Source organism: Melospiza melodia, chromosome 5 (assembly GCF_035770615.1).
Source record: "Melospiza melodia melodia isolate bMelMel2 chromosome 5, bMelMel2.pri, whole genome shotgun sequence".
In the NCBI taxonomy this organism is placed as follows: Eukaryota; Metazoa; Chordata; class Aves; order Passeriformes; family Passerellidae; genus Melospiza; species Melospiza melodia.
The window spans coordinates 96,809,102-96,832,130 of NC_086198.1; the positions used below are offsets into that span (position 1 = coordinate 96,809,102).

The 23,029-nt window shown below is 43.9% G+C and overlaps 1 long non-coding RNA gene across 1 annotated transcript in view; it reads left to right on the forward strand.

The window, feature by feature from the left end:
* The window catches only part of LOC134419111 (uncharacterized), a 38,587-nt gene extending 17,707 nt beyond the window's left edge, over positions 1-20,880 (forward strand). The window contains exon 2 of the long non-coding RNA XR_010027981.1: positions 20,580-20,880. This is a non-coding gene — a long non-coding RNA (uncharacterized LOC134419111). The remainder of the gene's footprint in view (positions 1-20,579) is intronic.
* Positions 20,881-23,029: the final 2,149 nt, after the last annotated feature.

A 23,029-nucleotide genomic window follows, 5' to 3' on the forward strand; every position in this document is an offset into this window, starting at 1 on the left:
TACTTTAGGAAGGGGAACTAGTTGCAGTTGGTATTTTTGGACTATTATTTGCTTGTTCTGTAGCATGGACTCTGCTGACTAGAAAACAAAATTAAAGTTTTCCAGAATTGATAACACTGCAACAAACCTTTGCGTAGAGTAGACATCTACCCCACTGGAAATTATAATATAAATAATTGAAATAAATACTTGAAATAAATAATTGAAAATGTTGCTCAAGGCAGGTTTCAGGTGCTAATGATCCCATCTACAGACGGGACACTCAGAGGTGCTTCAGCACAAATCCACTGGTGACTCACTAAATGAAAAGTGCTCTTGAAGACAAAGGAGATTTGAGCATCGCCCTCTGTCACCATGGATAATGAGGAAGGGTGGCTTCTTACCTTCCACACACTGATTCCTGCTTCAGACAAGGAGGTGCACACACTGAAATTGGGGCTCCTGCCAGTCCTCATCTCCAACTGGTTCATCCCCTCACCTGTTCCATCTCTTACAGGAAAGCCGAGGTCTGTGAAGAACAAACACCAGAAACAAAACTGCAACTAACCCTTGATAAAGTAAAACTTAGACTTTCATAGCACACAGCAACATGCAAAGGGGTGAAAAAAGAGTTCAAATGGCAGGTGAAGAGAAAGAGAAAAACTTGATGCATTTATGCAACATCACATGGAGAAGCAGGGGTGAAAACAGACGTTATGGTGTACAATGAAACCCTACAACTCTGGCCTCTGTTACAGGCATGAGCACAAACATCTGGGGAAAATAATTTCTTTTTCTTATTTCTCTGTGCCTGTGTAGCACAGCATCCTCCAGGGCAGAGCTGGAGCAGCAGGGATGTTTTCCCCAGCACACACCCAGACCTTGTATAAGCCCTACAACACAAATATTCACCTGGGAGTGTGGCAGACACCACCATGCCATGGTGGTTTAGATGGCAGCTGGATGGTTCTGAGAGCTGAGCAAATGTCCAGATCCCATTTTGCAAGTTGTCCTCTGCTCTAGGAATAAATGCTTGAAGTGTGAGGACATTACCTCAGGTGAGCAGTTGTAAGGAGTTAAAAGAGCTGCAAAAGTTCAGCCAAGACTGGTGTCAATGCTGGGCTCTGTACAAACTAACTAGTGCTGATCAGTTTACTAAGCATTTGGGGTTGTGACAATAATTTAATTGGAGACACACTTCAACATTTCTTGAAAACTCCTATTTATTTGAGTATCAAAATACTAATTTATTAACTTCCTGTTAGGTCCTCCCACTTAAGGTTGTGGGGCCAGCTATTCACAGAATCCACAAGGAAAGATCTATGTGGACAAGAAATAGGCCCAGAGATCACATGTTTCATGGTGGGATAAAGCTTAAAAAAAACCTCCAACCTTCCAACTTTAAATATTATTGTTTTCCTAAATTAACTCTGGGAGATTTTAATCTAGATCTTGGGTCTCTTCCAGGGAACACACACTGCTCCCCACATCCCTGAGAACATTGTGGAGTCTTGTACAGTCCGCTGGCATTATATTGGAATAGCAGCCAGTTAACTCTACCAATTCATAAAGCTATCTTCTCTAGTGCTGCTCTTCTTTTAACTCATTGGACATTCCAAATTAGCACCCTCTGTGTGGGGACACAACTCCTTTCTTGCCTTTTGAGGGGTTTTTAGTGAAGTCACAGGACTTTTTAGTGAAACAGAGAGGGTTTAATACACCAGGTTGCTTCCTGCAGCTGAAAGGGGTGACTCTTCAATAGTACTGGTCAACAGGCCAGGCTGGATCAGAGCAGGGTGGTGGGGATGCCTGGAGATGGTGCCTGAGAAGGAGCCTCCCTGAGGGAGGAGGCAGGGATTTGTGGTGGCGGGGAAGCTCTGAGGGCACAGGGTCTGGGCCTGAAGTCAGGATTTGTGGTGGCGGGGAAGCTCTGAGGGCACAGGGTCTGGGCCTGAATCAAGGGCCACAGAGGAAGCAGCCTAGTCAAACACAGAGCAGGAGGATGCAAACAGGACCCTCCCAGGGTATTCCCCTGCACTGCATCCTCCACAAGCTTTTAGTCCTGCCTAATTAAAGCAAGTGGTGATGCTCAGTGCTTGTAGATCACTGTTTTCAATCCTTGTCAGGGAGAATTCTCCTGATGAACCCCATGGGACATAACCTGAATAGAGGAGGGAAGGTGGAGCGTGGAGTTTTGCCAATGCACTGACAAGCTGTGTCTGGGTTGGTTTCCAATGAATCAGCTCAGCCATCTGGGGAAGGGGAAGGAATTCCCTCACTCCTTAATCAACCTATCTGCCTTTTAAAGGGGAAATATTTTTCAGAAAGATGCACCGTGCATATCTGGCACTTGGCCTCTTGTTACTGCCAGCTGTCACTCTGATAATGTGTTATGAATGATGGCACACCAAGCAGACAGCACTGCAAGCCCTTGTGATTGTGTTGCATTATCAAAGTGACAACCAGAAAGAACAAGAGCTCTGGCTGCTGAATTGGGCCATAAGTAGATTTTATGTTGTTGATATTACTATTTATATACAAATGGGTATTAAACATTTTTAATATTTTCCCAGCAGGAGCCAGGACATTGTTAGGACTTCAGTGTGCAGATAGCTGGGGTAAGGCCCAAGATAAAATTTGTTTAAAAGTCTGTTTTCATAGCCTACAGCAGGCAAAACAATGATTGTTGATTAAATTGGTTCAAGTATACACTTCTAATTTCACATCCATAAGCACAGGAATCTTAAGTGATTTAAACTGGCATCATTCCCTCAATAAATGCATGCCTACATTATCAGATGCTGTGGAGATACCTCCTGTGATCTACACATCTGACAAAGCCATCATTGTCAGGCATTGCATGGAGACCCAGCAGAAGCAAGACAGATATTTCCATAGGTGTTCATGGGTGGAGCAAGATGGTAAAACCTACAGCAGAATCTGAGCTGGGGCCCTCAGGTCAGTACTGCCATGGGGAAAACCCTCCTGTCAACATCCAGGAGATGCTGCCACCTTCCAGCACCACAGCCAGGCCTGGCACTGCTCTCCACAGTGACCTTGGTGGCCCTGGAGAAAGCTCTTTGAATGTCTGTTCTCTGTATTTCTATGCAGTCACCCCAGGACATTCTGGATAGGAGAGAGGCTTCCTCAGGCATAAAGTGACACAGCATGAGCAGAAGACTCAACTCAATCTCATTACTCAGTTACTCAGTTCTGGAAACCTCTTCTGGGACTTCTTTCTCCCAGAAAGTCAAAGCAAAACTTTTCAAAACTGCATGTTCCCCAGTTCTTGATTTCATCTGTGTTTGGAAAAGACAGTGAAAAAATGCCAAAGGAAAGGCTGTTCTTAGCACTTGTGTGTTTGGTCTGTGGTGATCTTCTATGGAATAAAAACTTTCCTGGCCTTCTGTAAAAAGTCTAAATGTTTTTATCCTGAATCTTGGTGACTTTTCCTGTTTCTGAGTGTTTCACAAGATAAAGCAGTTACAGTTTCTTCTGGGAGATATCTGCAAAGACCAAAAATATGTGGCTCATACAGAGGGCACAGGAACTTCTCCCACACCAAGCCTTGCTGGGTAAAGTTCAAAATCCTCAGAGACAGAGGTCTTTGTTGTGCTGGTCCATAACTTCTATGATGTGTACAGAGTTTGTCCTTTCTAGAGGTGGCAGAAGGGGACACGTGACAAACCAAAAATGTGAGAGGGAACAGTTCTCTAATCCCATTAAGACATGGACTAATGGAGTTAAAGTCTTATGGAAATGGCCAAATTTACTACAGAAACCTTCTAATGGTCTAATGGGAAAGAAAGAGAAAAATTAGCTGTGTACTTGCAACAGATTATTGCCTGCCATGAATCTATTCAACACAACTTTTCCATGGAATTTCTACTACCTGAAATGAACAAATATTAATTAATTAACACCACTCATGTCATTCAATGTAATCACTCTAAGGACAGCTGAAAACAATGTTGCAAAACAAATTAATGATAAGGGCATTCAAATTTGTAAATATGTCAAGCAATGTAGACATGTGATTTGATGTAATTATGTCAAAAGGGACATTTCTACTGAGCAAAAGCTCAGTACAATGGTCAGGTGTCAATAAGAAAATATTACAGAGGTAAAGTTACTCAGTGAAGGAATACTCCCTGCTCTGTCTCTCTACATGGCAGTGTTGCTGCCAGCAGTACACTCATATTTTACTACCCACTAGGTTGAGACTGGGTAAATTATTTTTCTCTTACAGGCTGGCATAGAAATGCAGTGCAATCATTGAATTCAAATGGGTTTAGAAATCTTTGGGGTCAGAAGGGAAGGTGATGATTACCTCGTGTCATGAAGGAACCTGAGAATGTATCTAGCTCCTTTGTGAGAGGACTGATGTTTTCTTGCATAATGTGTGTGAGCCCTGCTTAGGCCAGAGCCAAGGTGGGGAGGGAGGGTTGGTGCTGATTCACAGCAACAGACGTGAGAAAAAGTAATGATGGATTGTGGTTAGCCCTGATAGAAGTGCAGCCAGAAGATTACAGCAAAATTCATGTCTGTCACTTGTGTTCTTTAGAAATAGTGCATTTGTTTCAGAGCATCATGATGGGCCAACTCCACTGGGTGTGAAAAGATGCGTTTGTTCCAGAGGAATTTCTGGTGGAGCAATGTGTAAATAACCTTGTAGGTTAGCAGAAATAAGGCAATAGCTTTGGCATGGAGTCAACGGACATAATTTAATTTTTGGCTGGTATGGGTGGGTTAAACTAGGAGGTGCATGTCTGAGTCAGGGCTTGAAGGAGACCTCTCAGTTGTGCATTCTCAGATTCAGGCCCAAAAGGTGTATTTGCTGCAGGGTCTGGGTAGTTAGTCCAGCCACTCCAGAAAAGTCTTACTGGCTCGGTATTTACATCTTTAAATCCTCTTCCTCTAAGCTGAACCTTCCCACCTGCTCACATAACAGCTATACCTGCATCAATCGAGGCAAAACATCAAAAAAGAGCTGTACATACGTATACACCACATGAGAAAATTGCCTAACTTTCCCCTGATTCTGACACATCTACATTTCTGGCGAGCAAAACTCATTACAAAGCTGGTACTCTGAATTTGCAATGAATTATCTGGCAGTTGACTTTAATAGAAACATTTAATGCAGACGCTATTTGCCCTTTCTCCCTCCCCCTCTTTAAGGCCAGAAGAGCCTGAAGCTATTTTCTCTGTGTCTGGGGCTGTTCTTCCTGCACAGAACCTCGTGGCAGTGTCCAGGCCCATGTCTGGCAGCGATATCACCATTCCCATTTCAGGCAATTAATGAAATCCCCGTGTTGCAGAGGTTAATTGGCTGCTACAGCTCCCCTGCAGGTCAGCAGGGTTTGTTAGGAACTCCTCCGCCCTTGCCTTCCCCACCCCAACCTCCTCCCTTTGGAGGAGCCACTTGTTATCTGCTCAGAAGCATTTTGGTTTGTTTCTAACCTTAAAGCTAAAAATGCTCTTATGGAAAGAGGAAAAACAGAAGAAAAAATGCTCAGGGGAAGCTGGCAGAGAATCCTGTCTTGTAGCAGGTTTTTACATGATCTTGAGCAAGTCTTTGATCATGGCTGAGAGCTTTGGTTACTGCTGTAGAACAAGTGATAACAATGTGCATTAACTGGTTTATGCTGGGCCTGTGTGTTCCTGCTGGAAACAGGGAAATCAGCTCTTAAGTGAGGATCCCCGGAAGCTTTTGTCAAGAATTTTTTCTCTAGCCAACCTATTCCTTAAAGAAAAGTGACAAATACATACCTATTTATAAATATAATATATTTAAAACAAGCTTTATTTTTTTTCACCCTTATAGGAGCCAAGACATGTATCTGGGCCCATGATTAAAATTATTAAGCTTTGTGCAGAGTGATTCTGCACCCTAAAGTCCATGTTACAACTTGGTTTCAATTCTGTAATATATCGATATTTCTGCTATTCCCAGTTCTGGTTGAGAGGTGGTTTGGGTTGTTCTTTTTTTTAAGTTAATTTTCAGAAAGTCCAGACTCAGCAGTTAACCTGAACTTAAAAATCCAAAGTTCAGTCAGCATGAACTTTGCATCCAGCAAAGGCTTTTAGTACAGTATCAGTTGTACCTGTTCTTAACTCACCCAACAAAGCAGTCTTTCATTCCTTCAGGCATTGCCTTGCTGGATTATTTCACTATAAAACAGGAGCATCCTTCCCTGTCTGGTCATCAGAGCTGACAAAGTGGCTCTGAGGTGATCAGAGGACACAGAGGTGCAAAGTGCTCCATTATGTTTGGATGACACATTTAGGCACAAAGTGTACATCATTTACAGGTCACCTTGTCCTGGCCATCACTACACTGTTCAATTGCTGAGCAGTTGTGCATCAGCATTACACAGTGAGGTAAGCACCTGTAAATCCCACATGTTTGTACAAAATTATAACTACTGCCTTTGGGAAAGGATGGATTGAAAAATCCCCCATATAAAATTGTTTAAAATGGGGATCTGGATGAGGATTCCATTTGATATGTAATCATTGTCAATAACTACAAAGTCTGTGGGTTAGGAAATAAAGACATATCAGTAAAAATAAATGCACCTTGCTCCAGTTCTTCTGGCAGTGCTGTATCCTACAGATACATGAAAGCACCGCTCCTCACTCAGACTGAACAGTGACTTCTGTGCCTTTCTGCCATTGGACCAGCACATCTGACTCTCAAACACACCATTATTATTGAATTTGCTCTGCTTAGCCTGACTAGGATTTTGGATTTGGCTGTAAATTGGAGCAAGTTGAGGAATACCCCTGAGCAATCTGCCTCAAGGGACAGAGCAGAGTATCTGCCACCTCTGGGACCTTCTCCGTGCCTCATCCCCGAGCCAGGAGCAGGCATGCCCCACCTTGGGGGCTCAGCAGCTCTGCCTGGAGCTGTGCAGACCAGCTCTGTGCCAGGAGCTCCAGGAGGGGCTGGGCAGCAGCACAGGAGTCAGCGCTCCTTTGTGCGTCTGCAGTCTCCATCCCCATCAGCTCCTGGTGTACCTTCCTCATGGGGGAGCAGCTTTGGGTTCCCAGCTTTGGTCTTACAGCCCTATTTATAATTAAATAATTGTCAGAATAAATCTCCTCTCTGACTTCTGGGATATAAGTACCAAATAAAGTGGGAGGGTGTAAAGCTGTTACTCAAGAGGTGTCTTTGTCATGCAAGAGGCACCACTCTTAATGGCTGGCATGGAATTAAAAGTGCAGTTAAACCAAAAACACTCAAGGGAATTCCCATATTTCTTGGGAATTGATGACCAGCTGGGAGGAGCTGGCATGGCCAAAGGAAAAGTCAAAGTCATTAATCTCTGCCTGTCACTTAGGAAACATCCTCTCCTGAAGCTTTTATCGCAATGTTATAATCTAAAAGATGGAAATAAATATATAAGTTTAGAGTGACCTTTATTTTTCATGAGGCATTGCCAATTAGTATATCCACAGCACTTTTAGAGGATTAATGCCCAGGATATAGCCAACCCAGGGGCAAGATGCTTCAAATTTAATTGTTCCATCATAATTTCTCACTGAGAAAGCATAATGGTGCCAAAGACAAATAATATATTGAGGAACAGTGTTCAGAAATACTAAAAATTTTTAGCTCATTTGGACAGCAACATTTTAAAGTTTATGTGATGACATCAATGTGTCTTCCTTACCAGCTGCAAGCATGACAGGCTCTCCCTCCTTCCCACCATGTATCCATGTGATTGCTCTTAGACGGAAGATGGAGTGCAAATTTTTACTAGAGAATCCTGATTTGCTGCTGTTGGGGACTTCTCTGACACTTTGGCTTATGCCTTCTCATCCACAGACTTAATGCACAGGCTCCTTTAAATAAACAAATACATATGTTTCTGATAAAATGTTAGGCCCTTGATTTAAGTTCTTTTTAGTTTTTCCTTCTAGAAGTCTAGTTTGGACAATCAGGTTTGAAAATGTTATCCTTAGCCATAACTTATATCTCCAACAGGTGGATTTCTGACACAAAGGTGATTTTTTAACTTCAAAAAGTACACAGGTGTCATGAGGAAATAATGTGGACCCCACAAAAAAGTCTTTCTATTTCTGAAAATAATTTCACTCAAAAATTTTCTCACAAGATAGTAATTTCTAAGAGTTAACAATGACTGGAAGACATCACCACCACTGAATGGACAGAGCCAAGCTACTTAAATTCCCTTAGTTTTCTATTTTATATCACAGTGCATAGTCTTTGATGCATAAAACACTTAATAAATCATTTGATAAACAAAGGAATGGTGCTTTCATTTTTTATTGACTACACTGATTTTTTTTAAATGACCCCCAGATTACCAACCACAAACCTCATCAGATGCTTTTTTTTCCTATTATCTGGTGAAAGTTAATTATTGTAATTATTAATTGTTGTAATTATTAATCAGGCAGTTTGCTGCCCATGGTGAGAAACTGCAAACAGAGAGTAAGGAGGGAAATGTTGACTCCCGTTGGGTCCAAGTGAACTTTGAATATCTACAGTAGCCAGGGCTGTGGATCCTGTGGGTCATGAGAGGTGTAGTGCTGCATAAAACACGAGCTAAGTACAGACAGATGGAGGAAACAGCCTTTCCTGGCCTCAGAGGCTGAGCCCACAAATGCACAAAGCAGGGAATGGTGCCTGTGGCCATGCTCCTGGCACAGCACTGGCAGGGGAGGGAGGAGAAACAAGGAGGAGCAACGGAGAAACAATGGAGGAGCAATGGAGAAACAAGGAGAAGCAAAGGAGAAACAATGGAGGAGCAATGGAGAAACAATGGAGGAGCAACGGAGAAACAATGGAGGAGCAATGGAGAAACAATGGAGGAGCAATGGAGAAACAAGGAGAAGCAAAGGAGAAACAATGGAGGAGCAATGGAGAAACAATGGAGGAGCAATGGAGAAACAATGGAGGAGCAATGGAGAAACAAGGAGAAGCAATGGAGAAACAATGGAGGAGCAAAGGAGAAACAATGGAGGAGCAATGGAGAAACAATGGAGGAGCAATGGAGAAACAGGGAGGAGCAATGGAGAAACAAGGAGAAGCAAAGGAGAAACAATGGAGGAGCAATGGAGAAACAATGGAGGAGCAATGGAGAAACAAGGAGAAGCAATGGAGAAACAATGGAGGAGCAAAGGAGAAACAATGGAGGAGCAATGGAGAAACAATGGAGGAGCAATGGAGAAACAAGGAGAAGCAAAGGAGAAACAATGGAGGAGCAAAGGAGAAGCAATGGAGGAGCAAAGGAGAAACAAGGTGGAGCAATGGAGAAACAATGGAGGAGCAATGGAGAAACAAGGAGAAGCAAAGGAGAAACAATGGAGGAGCAATGGAGAAACAAGGAGAAGCAATGGAGAAACAGGGAGGAGCAAAGGAGAAGCAATGGAGGAGCAAAGGAGAAACAATGGAGGAGCAATCGAGAAATAGGGAGGAGCAATGGAGAAGCAATGAAGGAGCAATGGAGAAGCAATGGAGGAGCAATCAAGAAACAAGGCGGAGCAATGGAGAAACAAGGAGGAGCAAAGGAGAAGCAATGGAGGAGCAAAGGAGAAACAATGGAGGAGCAAAGGAGAAACAATGGAGGAGCAAAGGAGAAGCAATGGAGGAGCAAAGGAGAAGCAATGGAGGAGCTCAGGGTGCCTCTCGCTCCCTCCCTCATGGGGTGCCCAGCCCTTGTGAATGGTTTATCACCTGCAGCACCTTGGCTTTGTGTCCCACTGCCGTGGCCACTCTGCCAAGGGTGACGTGGGCTGGGGCTGCTGCTCCCTGCCCTGACTGACCCGTGCTGGGCACCCCACCAGTGCCTGGGACACTCCAGCTCTGTCACAGAGGGGGCTCCATCCCCAGCCAGGGTCTGCCTTGGGTTTCCTGTGATTCAGACATGCACTAGGGCAGGACACAGCCCTCAGTGTCTGGGATGCTTTGGGGGAACCCTCATTGTCCTGCAGCCAGTGGATGCCAGGGAGCAGCATCCACTGCAGCAGAAGCAGGTTGTGGTCCCTGTGAATTGTTAAATGGGGTGAGACCTTGGTGCCTCAGCAAAGGCTCTTTGCTGTGCAGCTTGTGCTTGGCATGATCAGCAGAATTTCGTGTTTGGCATTTGGTTTGAAGGGGCCACCAGAGTGTGGCCCCAGTGGGAAAGGGCAGATGCTGGGCTTGGCTGCTGAGGGATGGATGGATGCTTGGGCACCACCTCCTTGGCTAAAACCTCTGCTGCTCCCCTCTGATGTGGTTTGCACTTTACCAGAAACACTGCAGCTGCTGGGCCTAAAGCAGTTGTTTGGGAAAGAAACAAATTCAACCCAGACCATGCAGATTTGCAGTAGCATCTCTCCATTCTTGCCTTTTCTTAGGCATTTTGGGCATCTCTAGTCCTTTCTGGAAATTCTAGGTGCTTCAGAGACATTCAAGAACCTCCTGCATTTTGGGTGAATAACCTGGGCTCCAGGGCAGAGGGATCTACGTGCATGTGTCAGTACACTGTACTGTTGGCATCAGGAAAACCATCTCCTGCCCATATATGAAAAATTTGCCCAGGTTTGGATGGTGGTCACTGTGTAGGTGGTTTGCTGATAGTTAGCATCAGGCCTCACAGTTTGGGTACACCTGCAAAGGAGGTCCAAGTGTTGGAAAGCTAGAATGAGGAGACAATTTGGGATATGCTGCCTAAATAAAAACAACTGGAATGGAAAACATCTTAAGTCACTAAATTCCAATGTCATAGTAATATAATCTGCTTTGAGTTAAAATCTAAGGGCCAGAATTATTAAAGTTCCCCTCAGGACCCAGACTACTGATAGTGAGACAATGAGCACTCAGTAAAAATGAAACAGGAGAGAAACACTAGGTAAGCATAGCAATGAGCTTTATGAACAGCAACAAACCACATGCAGACCCCCAGTGCGTGATTCAGATGTTCACTGAGTCCATATGCCTCAGCTGGGACATTTTACTCTTTTCCTGGCTCAAGCACCTGACTGGAGCACTGCACACTTGCTTGAAGAAAAACGTGGTTCTTGCATGAGGGTCAGAGTGTGGTGCTGGGAGCTGTTGTGCAATGGGGAGAGACTCTGCCTGCCCACACTGCCTCTGCCAAGAGATTACAGGCCCACAGCAACAGCCAGTGCCTTTACAATTTTCCTGGAGCTTAGCGAAGCAAGGCTACAGCCACATTAAAAATTAAATGGAAAGAGCAGTCATAACTTGTAGGCAAACACAATGAATGAGCAATAATGGGCTGGCCAAGGCTTTGAGGACATAAATCTTTCCATCTGAAGCACCGAAGGACTTTGTAACCATATGATTAGTGCCTGTGTTTTGGTTGGACTGGAATGCAGTTAAGGATGTTGTGGGTTCAGGTCCGCTTGCTGCAGGTGGTGAAAACCAGAGCAAGCAGGATCCTCCACATCCCAGGAGCTGTTCCATATCTGTGGACAAAACAGCTACCAGGGTTCCTCAACCAGGGAGGAGAAACAGAGAGAGACAAGGCTCATGGTTGCCACTGGGGACTGGTACTTTTAAATACATTTTCGAGGCAGGATTGTCCAGCCCTCATGCTCTCACACACACACAGTTGGTTTGTCACGGGCATTGCTGTGACTCCAGCAGCAGCTGAGACTGTCCCACCAGAGCCAGCTCAGGCCCAGCCCAGCTGTGATCCACATGGCAGGTCACTGGCTGAGGAAAGCCGCTGAGAAAAATCAGCACTGGTTTGAACCCAGCTTTCCTGCATGGCTGCAGTTCAATGGCCCCAGGACAACTCTGAACAACGGTAGCAGTCATGCTAATAAGAACCTTGAAGTGGTGCATGAGAAAGCAGTGAAGGTTTCTCTCCTGGGAGAGTGTTCTTCTTCCCTTTCTCCTTCAATGACAAATTGTCTGGCATATGACTTACTACAATGGCCAAAGATGAATGACAAAGACTTTTCTTACCCTTCTAAGACACACACTCAGTTTGTTTAATTTTTATAGGCCTTAAAGTTCTGGAAAAGTCTATATAAACATGGACAGATTGAGGCTATTTACTCACCAGTGTTCCTGGGACTATATATTTTTATGAAGTAAATTATTGTCTATTATGAAGAGTGACTTTTAATTACTTGAAAGAAGGTTGCAAATGTTCAGAAAGTACATAAAGTTATAAAACTAACATTCTGATCAATAACAGCCCGCTGATATATATGACAGGTCATAACTGTCTTCACAGCAAATGCACTAGCATGTATTTTTTTCTAGACTATTTATTGCTGTTCCCAGAAATTAGCATAACTAATCAGTGGAAAAATACTTTATTATATAAAATATAAAATATGTCACTAATTAAAACCACAGTCTAAAGCTCTAGCAGGAAAGCAGTAGGGAGCCTCCTAGACCCAAGGTGATGAGAAGAGTAGTGAGCTCATTTCAACTCACAGTTTCTTTCTCCTTACTTTCCCTGATTGCTCCTTGGCATTAGGCAATTTGGGGTGCCAGAATTGTGTAAGTTCTGATCCATTTGAGACTGCAGATGTTGGTCTGGGGTCAATGTGGTGAGATCTGCAGTGCTGCAGGTGCCTGGGCTCCAGGGCCTGCAGCCCACAAGAGCCTGGCATCCCCGTGGACTGCATCTTCCTGTCTTTAAGGAGAAGATGTGTTTACATGTGGATCAACTGGATGGACCTTCCACATGACTACAAAAAAGGGCTCAAATTCATCTCTGTCACACAATTTAGACACAGCTCGAGTGGGAATCTTTGCTTCTTTGAGGGAAATGGAAATGGTTGAAGATAACTGCTTTACCCCAATTAAATGCAGGAAAATATTTTCCCATTACCTTCCACAGGAATACTGCATGTTTTTTGCTCCTTACTGCAATGGGAAAGGCACAGGTGTGGAGAGATGGGAATTTTATTTCCTCAAAAGCAAGATGCCACAAGACAAAGAGGTCTTTATTTGATCATAACATCCTGACCTGTCTGCCACCATCAAATTTCAACACCCCTCCCCACAAGTACCTCTGTCAAGACTTTGGTGTTCAATATTTCTGGGGAAAAAAAAAAGTGACATCATAAATGTCCTAAACGTTCCTAATGCTGAAAATCTGCCCCATTATATTTTACAACTGCATGAGCGATGAGAGGTGTATCATTATTGGAGTGCTTTATGGACTGAATAGCACTCAGACAACATCAGAAACCAGCTACTTCATCTCCTGAGCATCAATGTCTTGACCTCTGTCACTGGCCTTGATAATTCAGTTATTTTTAGGGCTGGTATTTTCCTCTCTGGCCAGGAGCTAATACAGCCTCTCCTGTGATCCCCAATCTCTTCCAGAAGGAGTCTTGACCTTAGGAAGCCCCTCCTTTCCCTGGAGCCACGGGCTCAGGTCTCAGCACAGCTGCCTCGTGTTTGCTGGTGCTGTTTGACCTGCACATGGCCTGAGGGGGCTGAGGGCTGCACAGCGAGGGGAGCCCAGGCCCACTCACCCCATGGAGAGTCCCTGAGGGGGCTGAGGGCTGCACAGCAAGGGGAGCCCAGGCCCACTCACCCCATGGAGAGTCCCTGAGGGGCTCAGGGCTGCACAGCGAGGGGAGCCCAGGCCCACTCACCCCATGGAGAGTCCCTGAGGGGCTCAGGGCTGCACAGCGAGGGAGCCCAGGCCCACTCACCCCATGGAGAGTCCCTGAGGGGGCTGAGGGCTGCACAGCGAGGGGAGCCCAGGCCCACCCTGTGGAGAGTCCCTGAGCAAGGCACTCCTGTGCCCCTTGCCCTGGTCAGCCCTGTGGGGCTGTGCTGTTATCTCCCCCATCTCTCCATCACCATCCCCTTGCTGCTGGCGGCGATAAGGGAGCAGAGCGTGGGCACCTGCTGGGCGTGGGGAGAGCTGCTGGGCTTGGCCTCCTCATGCAGGTGCTGGAGGGGAGATTCTTGTCTTCTGTGGGGCAGGGAATAGCTGCAGGCACCAACCAACCACCTGTGTGGGGAACAGTGTGGGATGGCCTTTCACACAGCCCCTTCAGAGGGTGTCCTCTGCTGTGAGAACACGTCACAAATCACCTCTGAGTAGGGGCTTCCCCTGCTGAGAGGAACAGGAATATTTCCCCCCTCCTTCCAGCTTTGCATGCCTCCTGATGTTCTGCCTTTTATCCTGCAGGTAGCTGGATCCCAGTGATGCAATCTGAGAGAGGCTCTGTGAGATACAGAGGCTGATATCAAACGCACTGCTTTTAGGGAGCCAGTGTGGGTCCAGCTGCTGTGTGTGGCAGCACGTGGGGTTGGAAAGGCAGTGTACACTGAGCTCTTGCAGCCTCCTTGGGCAAAAGAATTTTGCAAAAAGAGAAAATTGAAGTTTTTATCCTCTCTGGCATCCTCTTGTTTCTTTTTTTACAAGGTACCTTTTAAAAAATATTTCTGATGAGTTGTTGTAACACGCCAAATTTCTTCATATCTGATGCTTTAACTATATTTATCTTGTTTATGAAAGCTGACAAGTGATACAGCCATAATAGCGCCAGCAGAAATTGCACAGCAATTTTACTTGGGCTCTTTTCAAGTCAGTGGAACTGTTAAATGAGATTAGTGCAGGAGAAGGGTTTACTGAAGCAAGCAGATAGACACATATCGCAGGGACCCAGCAATAGACTAAGAGGATCACAGACAGAGACTTTGTGCCAAGGAGGACTTGGCAGGATGGCACAAGTGCATCTTGTAGCTCTCTGGAGCTGTGTCTCACTGTATTTCTGACATGGTTCTCCACTCATCCCAACAGGTGTCTCCTCCTTTCCTTCTCCAAACCCTCCTAAGGCACCCTTTCAGTGCCTTATTCTGACACTGGTCATGCTTGTGGCTTGGTGAGGCTTCTGAGGAATACTGGGAACTGGAAACAATGGTGCCTCTTATTCTCCTTGCAACCCTTAGCATAGCCCAAGAAAATCTGGGTACAGGTGGCCACTGCTTTCTTTTGCTAGCTCTGTTTTCTCTGTTTAAATAAAATATCTGATTAGGAGTAAATCTCAGTGCTGAAGTAGTTCTGTTCATGGAAAAAGCAATAATTTTTATAGATAAAGAAGTGCTTTCCCTTTTTTATGTGAAGGGTTGTTATGCATGTTATGTTACAATATGTGTGCACATATATATATGTGTGTGTGTGTGTGTGTGTAAAGATATGTGTGTGTATAGATATATATATAGATAGATATATAGATAGATATATAGATATGCACACACACAGATGCAGGTCCATGTTGATCACCACCAGGGACTGAACCCAGAAGTTTCTGGAGCAAAGAGCATGCCCTGTGCACTTGGAATCTGAGCAGAGGCTGCTGTGTAAGTGCCCGTTCTCTCTGGAGCAGACATAACTCAGAGCAGCTCACATAAGGACTCATTGAGATGGTGCTCAGAGGTTCCAGCTGGGATTCAGCCCTTTTCTCCCTGGCTGGGTAGGAGCCCTGCTCATGCTCAGCTCATTTCCTAAAACCCACTTCCTCCATGCCATGAAAGGCTATTGATATTTCAGCCCCAGTGACAGGAGAAGGGCAAAGCTGGAAGACAGTCCAGCTACCAGGTGGAGCAGCAGCTAATTGAGCTCCTGCAGTGCTAGAGACCCACAGACACAATGGAGATGCAGGGAAGGGAGGAGCAGCTGGGCAGTGGACAAGGCCTGTGAGCCTTCCAGCTCCCTGGGACATGGTTTGAGTTTGTTCCAGCCATTCAAAATGATCTTTCACTTCTTGGCAGAAGCTCACAAAGTTTCTTAGCTAAGCAAAGAGAGCACAAGTCTTCATTGTGCATGGATAGAGACAGACACTGGTCATTTGATTATTGTTGTTGAGAACATAAATGCCTGCAATGTTGCAAATGCCACTGGAGGAAGTGAGAGGCTCCCTCATGAAGAGGCCTTGGATGCTATTTGTGTCTAGAAGCATCCTGAGATGAAATCATAATTCTTTGGCTGGGTGACCATCCCCACACTTTGACATGCTGCTTTTTAACTGCACTCGGGAGGCTACTGCTGAAAGAAAGGCATTTCTTTATCTCCCTACTAATATATTTTCCTCCTGCACCACCAAGTTTTCCTTATGGATATCTGTGCTTTGCAGTGATGCTTACATACTTGCCCTTGCAGACCTTAGGCAAGGTCTGTACCCACACTAATAAGTTGCTTTCCATACCCCAAACAGCTAAAAAATGGAACAGGAGAAGGATTATTCTCCAGACTTTACAGATGGTGAACAGAGGCACAGATCAATTACACAACTTCCTTGTGATTATTCTGGAAATCTGTAACACAGCCAGGCCTTGGACCAAACTCTCTGGTGTCCCTATGCCAGACTGCAACCACAGTCTGGCCTTTCTCTCTGAAGGTACATATTTGTAGAGTTTTGGCATCAGAGCAATGACCACCTTATCTAGGCTGACCTCCTCTGTGTCAAATTCAAGAATTTCTTTGATCAAAGCATATTTTACAGAACAGAATAGAGTCCTGATTTGAAGATATCAGAACATAGGAAATAATTGTACAACTTCCCTCTGCACTATTCCAGTGGTTAATCGTCTTTGTTGCTGACTTATTTTTCATATGAATGAGTCTGGCATTAGTTTGGTTCCTGTGATGCTTAAAGGGCCATTAGATTAAAGGGGCCTTCTCTATCTGTGTTTTCTTCCTCTCCTTTTCTCAGGCAATTTTTTCATGTCTGGAAAGCAGTCAGGTAGACAAGTTACTTGATGCTGAATCCTGTTTCTTCCACCTCATGCCTGTCTTTGATATTTTCCCTTCTCTTTCATAGTACAATAATTAGAAAGCCTTAAAAAAATAGGAGAGGAAGTATGAAGGAAGTCAGCAAGCAATATTCTTTACTTCCAGGTGCAGTGAGGAACATGTAACCAAAGGAAGAAGATCGGCAGTGATGATGTCAAATTCTGCAATTCTGCTCTCATTTGTATTTTTGACAATAATTATATATCAATATCTCTCTCTATATATAAATATTTTATATAATATATATAAATATTATCAAAATAATATAAAAATATATTTTTATAATATTTTGTCATAATTATATTTTTTTATAATTTCAAACTTGTGTCTGTTAGTTAAGGAGTTACCTTTTTTTAAGTGGAACAACCTGATGAACACCGGCCACCATTATGTGGGACTCCAGTCCTGGTTTGAGAAGCCACTGTTGTATTGAAGTTTCTTTCCAGGCACACAGAAAATGCTGTGGAATATTTCTGATAAGAAGAAAGTCTCAGAAGTTCAGGTCTTGTCCTTTTCCCTTTTACTGCAGAAAATATACCACTGATATTACATGACAGTGTTTTCTTGTGACCATTGGAATGATATGAAACACTTTGTTGGGAAAAAGCTTGGGAAGATCCATGAAGGTGAAAAGAGGCAGGAACTGAATTGTAAATTGTATTGTTCTGTATAAAACATGTGTAATTGTCTGGGGTATTGAAAAGGACCCATTTTCTTATGTTCATGTTGTCTAGCTTGAGCTGATAGTCTGTGGTTTGTGCCTGTAGAGTCTAAGATCTCTTATTCTGTCCAGAAACTAGCTCAGATCTAAAGATTTCAAGAAAATTCTCTGCTTTATCAATGACTCAGAGCCCATTATTCTGAGTGTGAGTACATAGACCACAAACACTTGCAAAGTGTGAGAACAGGGATAAATGAGTCAATGCCAATTAACCATAGTGAAGAACAAAGATGTGACATCAACAAAGCTCCAGAGAAAAAGCCAGAAACATCAGAAGATGTAGAAACTTAAGAGAAAGAGCAGAAAGTGGAAGAAGCAGGAGCTGATCAAGATCAATGTTTAACTTGTCTCAAGAAGCCAAAGGACAAGTGACTGACAGCTGCCCTGAGCAGGGGCTCTCTGGGGAATATTCACAGCAGTTTTGAGTCTGGGACAGAATTCAGACTGCAGGGCAGGCTTTTCATAAAATTCCTGGTCTGTGTCACAGATGCCAGTGCAAAAAAGTGAACTCCAGAGAAATTAGTTAGGAAAGCAAAACTTCAACCCCTTGTTTCCTCAGGGATGCAGCAGAACTATTGGCTGTAGCTGTGTAGCTTTCATACCTTTGTGATTTCAAATTGCAAGTATCAATACTTGGACCTGGTGCTTTATGGAACATGATCTAACAGAATTCCCAAATCAGCTACAAGCTGATGAGCTTCTACTCCACTGCACAACAAGAGCTTCTCTGCTGTATATGACTACTACAAAACTTGTCACCACTCCTTCAATATTCTTAAATGCCAAATTCAATTATTTCAGGCTTGGGTTAGGTTTGTCCTTTTTCCATATTGTGTACTTATATAGAAAGGACATTTAGAATTCAGGCATCTAAAAGAAATCTTCCTAGAGGGAATCTTCCTAAAAGGAAACTGCATCTATTTAAAGTAACAAAACATAGAACATGTGTTGCTGGAAAACCATCCCATGCATTAAAAGACATTTTTTCAATAATCTAAATCAAACTTGGGTTAAAGGGCAGATAAACCAAGGACCCTTGAAAAATTATAGGAAACAATGAAAGCATCCACAGCTCCCAAAGCCCCTTAATATATTGTATTATCTTCTAATGTTATAACCAACATGATTTTAATTGGCTGAAAATAGGGAAATAACGAGAGTTAAGTCTCTATAGTGACTTCAGGAAAAACAAAACAAAATTTAAGAGATACATGAAAAAATTCCCCTTTAAAGTGCATTTCTAATTCAATTTCTGCCTCTCTGTTTATCTTGCTGTCAGACAGATGGAACCTATCACCTGCAAAAACTATTTATCCTTCAAGGGATAGGAGTTCTCTCCTGATCTGTGGTTTTCAGCCATCAGGTGGAAAGCATGGCATGTGCTTGCTGTCCTGAGAAGGGGAATCAGAGCTGGAGCTGAGGCAGAGTTTCCAGTGTGCAGCAGTGCACAGCAGGAAAGGCACTGGGCACTTGGGCTCAGAATTTCACAATGCCTCATGTGCTTCAAAATGGACACAGATAGAAGTGCCTCTCTGCAGGCACAGGAGCTGGGCTCTACAAACTCACAATTTCAGTTTGAAAGGCTGAGATAAAAAATACATGAGGAGTGGGTAAAGTCATTCAGTGAAAGTTAAGAGAAGATTTTTCCTACTCAGTGCAATTGGCTTTGGGTAAATCTTCTTAAAATTATACCCTGGTTTTAGGTATCTTACTGCTATGGGTTTATTTTCTTGGTTTGAAATCCACTAGGCAAAACCAGAGGGGCTCCAAAGTATTTAGGGGTTAAGAGGAGATTGCTACATGCTCTGGAGCTGCAGATGTGGCCCCTGCTGGAGACTGGAGTTTAAGGTTCAATATTCTACATTTCTGTAACAACCTGGGATCTTATTTGTATTTCGCTGTGTCTTTGCAGAGTCCAGAAGTCTTTTGTAAATTAGTTTCACTGCTTCCTTTGGGGAGAACTAAAATAAAAACTTATGGCCATGACCTCATAAATTATAAATAGATTTAAATGATAGCAGTGGGCCAAGCTCAGGAGCTGACATCTAAGAGACAACTGAGTCTTTTGCTGATACTGATAGAGAGTCCACGTTCTGGAATTTCCTTTGTGTGACACCAATTCCTTCATCCATAAAAGAATAGCACAAAAGGAAGGAAATGCTTTGCTGTAATTTATACAGGAGAAAACAGAAAAAAGATGTTTGAGTACCATCCCAGTAGAGGGCTGAATTAAATGAATATACACATAAAATGTCCCTCTTTAGGGAGTTCATGCCACCATCAGCTCCTTTGTATTTGGAGGAAATCAAAACTAGCATAATGCCACCTTCTGTCATGGCTTCACTTTCCATTAGGACAGTGCTGCCTTACTGGGTAAAAGGAGATAAAAATTCATCCTCTATTAATCAAAACATTTTAGAATGTGACCCAATATCTGCACAGGTGAAACGCACAGTAATAGCCTGAGCAACATCAGATCCTAATTTAGGCATCTTGTATTATTAATTGTGTCAGGTTTGCTGGAGAGCACAGAGCCATATCACAGAGTCCTCTGGGTGACAAAGCCTCGCAGCTCTGTCTGAGGCAGGGAAGATGGGGAGGTTACAGGAGGACACAGCAGAGCCAAAGCAGGTCACTGCATGAGTCATTCACGCTCAGGTATTCACAGCTACCATTTCCTGCTTCCCATCACCACACAACACTTGTCTTAGCACATTATTCCCAGGTTTCTAAGATTTTATTTTAAAAGGCAGAGTGCATGCTTTGGATGATCACAGACCAGCAATTGTTCTCTCCAAGTCAGAGATTCACACAGCCCAGCAAACTCCCCTGGACAGCCTCTACCTGCATGGCCTTTCCTTGATACCCATGTCAGTCTGACATGAGATGATGTTAAATGAGATCGGGATAACAACAGCCATGGGAGGTCAAGAAATTTGTATGTGCATAATCAGATGTGTGCCTCGAACAGGTAGGTTCTCGCTTTATGAGATCGTGGGAGTTAACGCTCATTTAGGAGAAATAAGCATTCAGTCAACTGAGGCCCTTCTCTTTTACATACAGATAGGCTCCTCTGTTCATCTGCATTCTATAAAGGCTTGTTACTCTTCTGTGTTTATCAGATCTGCGATATGGAGGAGAACAGAGAACGTGTGTGATATCCGCCAGCTGGATTCCATCTGTCTTTTCTCTCTGGAGATGGAGTTTCAAAGGCTACATCCTATCTACTGTCACACCCTCTCCCGACATGAGAAGCTAAGTGCAAAGTTTGGCCAAAGTGTTGGAAAAACAGTATCTCCTTTGTACATCACCACTATTTCCCTACCTACACAAAAGTAGCATTCTTCCTGTTCTGGCATGCAGGGTGTATTGTTGCACTGTATCACAACCTTTTATTAAATAAGAGGAGTGTTGCCAAAATTATTTCAGAGAAAGCTGGTTGGGTTTTTTGTTAGGGTTTTATTTTGTTTTTCAGTTGGACTCTGTGCACGTTTGTGTGTGTTGGTTTGTGTACAGAGCAGGGTCAGGGGGACTATGACTGACAAGCACAAGTGCTGTTTGATTACAGCACAGGATGTGGTCTCATCACATTTCTGGGAGGGGAAAGAAACACCTACCTGAATAAAATCCCAGTTTTTTTGCTCTTGAACTGATTGAGGCTTTGCCATTCACTTGACCACAAACCCTAAGGGACTAAGGAATTGAAGTTTCTCAGGATAACACCCATGACGGAACAGCATTATTGCAAATCAGCAAGACTCAGTGATGTTTTCTTGCTGTAACAACTACAGCTTTCTGTTCTTTGGGTCCAGCAGCTGCAGCATTTCTGGTAAAGTGCAAACCACATCAGAGAGGAGCATGAGGCACCTTGGGTTTAGCCAAGGAGCTGGGAGGTGCTGGCCCATGGATTCCTTTCCCATCAGGCAGCCAAGAGCAGGCATCCTTTCCCACCAGAGCCACCCCATCCCCAAGCCACAGAGCCCTGAGATGTGTGAAAGGCTGGGCTGGGACCCACCACCCCTCAGGAGCCTCCTTTCTCCTGCTGTGAGGCAGATGAGTGTGCCCACAGAGCAGGGAGGGAGCAGCAAGGGCCGGCCCAAGCATCTGGCTCCAGACCTTCCCAGAAGTTCCTCTTTCACCACCCAGAAGATTTTCCACATCTTTGCAAACCTTTTGTTAATTTACTTGCCCATTATCTTATGCACTCAAAGTGTAAATTCCTGTACATATTTCATGGTTGAAGGTTCTTGTCTCACAGATCAGAGGCATAGGAAGAGTACTCTGACTCTGGCCAGAACATCCATCTCATTTTAGTGGAAGCATTATTTCTTTGGGTTGTTTTCAGGGGGATGTGCTTTCTTTGATGATTAACCAGGTAATACCAAATCCATGCCCAGGCTTACCATCCAACAGACAGCTAGTGGGCCACATACAAGCAGAAAAGGCCTTTGATATCTGAATATTAGCTGTGCATCTATGGGTACTGCTTCCCTGGTCCATGGTCACAGGAAGCAACATCTGCCCTGGAAGTGCAATGGATTAAGAGTGTCAGCAACTTGCACTGGCCTTTCCATTGAACCCCCCATGACATTGTGGGTTCCTATTGAAAAACTAGGTCTGGTTGCTAGTGCAAGTGCACACACAGAGATGCACTGTTTATTTTGAAGGTGCAGATAACTGAAATGAGCTTTGGTAGGTACTAGTTGTGAATTCCTATACGTATATAATTATTTTTTTTTATTCATGGGCACTCTTCTATGAATACATAAGCTCGACCTTCACAGACTGCCCTCCATAATTAGGGTGGGACAGAATTTGTTTCATTCATGTACAAATAAAGACTTGACAAAGAGGTGTTTGGCCTCCCCATAGGGCCAGAAGAGATTTATAGCAGATCTGTTCTCCCATCCTGTACCTGTCTCTGAGTTGTCTACCTCAGTAAACTATTTGGTTAGGTCTATTAGAAAATGGATGTTAAGCTTGTTAACAGGCTGGGGCCAAGCTGACACCTGTGACTGACTGATTTACCTGGAGAATTGGTGAAGCTTTCTCAAAATGCTCCTCTGATTTCTTCCCTTGAATCTCACTATAGCAAAATGGCCTGAATCAGAGAATCACAGAACCACAGAATCACAGAAAAGTTAGGGGTGAAAGGGACCTTAAAGACCGCTTAGTTTCAACCTCCTGCCATGGGCAGGGATGCCACCCACTAGACCAAGTTTTTTGGCACCATCAAACCTTGAACCCATCTTCAAAGGTGCTGTGAAACTGGAAAACTCAGGCAAAATCCCATAAAAGCATAAAGTGTTAATTCATGTATTTATGGTGGAGGATCAAATGGCCTCTTCTGAGAAGGGGTTATGTGCTGGAAAAACAGGAGGTCAATGCAGCGAGTTTGGGAAGGATTCCCACGGGACCTAGTCTCAGAGGCATAAAAATGCAAACAATCCTTGAAATAAAGTATGAGTCAACCAAGGATGGAAATCAAGCTGAGGAGCCCAGATAGCTCATGAGTAGTTTAAGCACATGCCAGGCCCAGAGGAAACCCCTGAGTTGCCAGCACCGCTGCCTG